The 2,513-nt window shown below is 34.2% G+C and overlaps 1 pseudogene; it reads right to left on the reverse strand.

Annotated features, from left to right (window-relative positions):
* Nucleotides 1-226: 226 nt before the first annotated feature.
* LOC107717385 (phosducin-like protein 3) overlaps nucleotides 227-2,513 on the reverse strand; it is a 12,512-nt pseudogene continuing 10,225 nt past the window's right edge.

The following is a 2,513-nucleotide window of genomic DNA, read 5'->3' on the forward strand; positions in this document are numbered from 1 at the left end:
TGCAGATTAAAAGAGCAGAAGTTCACATACGTGTCCCTGCAGCACAAAAGCAGTGTTAAGTCGCTGGGGTATATTTGTAGCAATAGCCAACAATACATTGTATGGGTCACAATTATACATTTCTCTTTTATGCCAAAAATCATTAGGATATTAAGTAAAGATCATGTTCCATGAAGATATTTTGTAAACACACTCAAATCAATAGTTTTTATACAATAAATGGCGACAAGCGTTGAACTGGCAAAGACTGTGTTGTTCTAAATCTTCTATAAAACCAAACGATGCAAGCGTGGTCTTTCTGGTCAGTAGCTGCTGTAAAGTGTTTATTCTGTGCTGAGATGTGAAGACGTCAGTCCTCATCCTCGTCTTCATCACGCGGCACGGAGCAGCTGATCCTGGATCTGTTTCCGGGGGGTTTCCTCCAGATCCGTGTGAACCGCTCCGGATTCAGACAAACGCCACTCCAGCTCTGAAACACAACACAAACACACACGGTTTCTTTCTCTCTCTTCAGAGTCGGACAGCTGCTGTGAGCAGCGTGAACATACGATTACATACAAAAAATAATATAATCATCATTAAAAAAAAAAACTTGTATATAATAACAAAAAACCCTTTATCCACAAATCTAAAAGGGCATCATCACAAAAAACTATTTTTACTCATTTATAGTAAACTTATATATTTAAAGATTTGTAGGCTAGACACACACACACACATTTAATAAAAGCTAATTTAATAATGCTTATTAATATAAAATTACTCTTAATAATGAAATATATGTAACAAAATACTGATTTACTACACACACACACACACACATATATATATATATTAGTGCTGTCAAACGATTAATCGCATCCAAAATAAGTTTTTGTTTGCATAATATATGTGTGTGTTCTGTGTATATTTATTATGTATGTATAAATACAAACACATACAGTATATATTTTAAAAATATTTACATGTGTTTATATATTTATATTATAATTGCGATAAGCGATATTATTGTCATTTTAAAGACCATTTTATGCCACTGAATATATAATCATAATGTAACAACATAATAATGCAAGACGGCCTACACACTTCCAAATGACAACAAACATAAAATTTTTAAGAATATTTAGATCATGGAAATTAAGTATCAAAATATTAGATACCTTAAAAAACTGAATAAATAGTAAATAAATATTTTCTAACAAAAAGTGCAAAATAACAAGTAGAAAAAAAGAAAAATGCACAAAGAACTTGTATGGAGATTTTTCCATCTACAGATTTTTCCCTGACCTTCTTTTCTCTGTAAATTAAGGGTGCACACTATTGCTGAAAAACACAATCACTACATTTCTCACATCATTTGCTATAGTTTAGAAAATGGTAATAAAATATGAGAAGAACTCGGAGTTAAACTGTCAGAACAACATTGATAGAAAGGTATGTAACAAAACATGCTCAGGTCAGTGTCAAATCTCATTTTTGGTCCCAAATTTGGATAAATTTTACTGGTAGTCCACTGTATGACAAATTTATGGGTATAATATGCCACAGTTTACTTTATTTTGCTCTCCTCACTTACATAAATGAGCTATAGTGTCCTGCACACACTAGTGAAAAAATATCAAAAATGATATCTGGTGCCTGAATAATATTTGGTTTGACTGTATATCTGTATATCACTAAAATAGCTGCATGAAGATTTATTCAGTTAGATTCTGCTAAACTTGACAACAGCCAAAGCTTCTCGTGTGTGTTTGATGAGATATAAGAGTGTTTCTGACCGTCACAGCTGAGGCTCATTCCTCCGAACAGCAGCGGCCCGATGAACTGCGCCTTCATCTCTCCCTCGTGATACACGAAGAGCACGGGCAGGTTCCGGTCGGGGTAGCTGGGAATGCAGGTGCTGGAGACGGACTTCAGGAAACCTCCGGGCCAGCGGAGACAGATGCTGGTTTATCAGAGTACACAGCGGGATCCTGAGCCAGAAACACAGATTCTGTTTCAGTCCTATATAAGAGTCTATAATACAGTACGGATCTGATGAAATGAGCTGCATTTATTTAGATGTCAGAATATGGGTTTCTGCAGGTTTTATGAAGGTGCACTAGCAGTCAAAAGTTTTTGAACGGTAAGATTTTTAATGTTTTTTTTAAAGACGTCTCTTCTGCTCAGCAAGCCTGCATTTATTTGATCAGAAATACAGCAAAAATACAGTAAAATTGTGAAATATTATTCTAATGTAAAACAGCTGTTTTCTATGTGACTCTCTGTTAAACTGTCATTTATTTCTGTGATGCGCAGCTGTATTTTCAGCATCATTACTCCAGTCTTCAGTGTCACATGATCTTCAGAAATCATTCTAATATGCTGATTTGCTGCTCAACAAACACTATTATTATTATTATCATCAATATTTAAAACAGTTGAGTACTTTTTTTCAGGATTCTTTGATGAATGGAAAGATCCAAAGATCAGCATTTATCTAAAATAAAAAGCTTTTGTAACATTATACA

This window comes from Sinocyclocheilus rhinocerous, unplaced genomic scaffold (genome assembly GCF_001515625.1).
Source record: "Sinocyclocheilus rhinocerous isolate Xijiao unplaced genomic scaffold, SAMN03320098_v1.1 scaffold2408, whole genome shotgun sequence".
NCBI lineage: Eukaryota > Metazoa > Chordata > Actinopteri > Cypriniformes > Cyprinidae > Sinocyclocheilus > Sinocyclocheilus rhinocerous.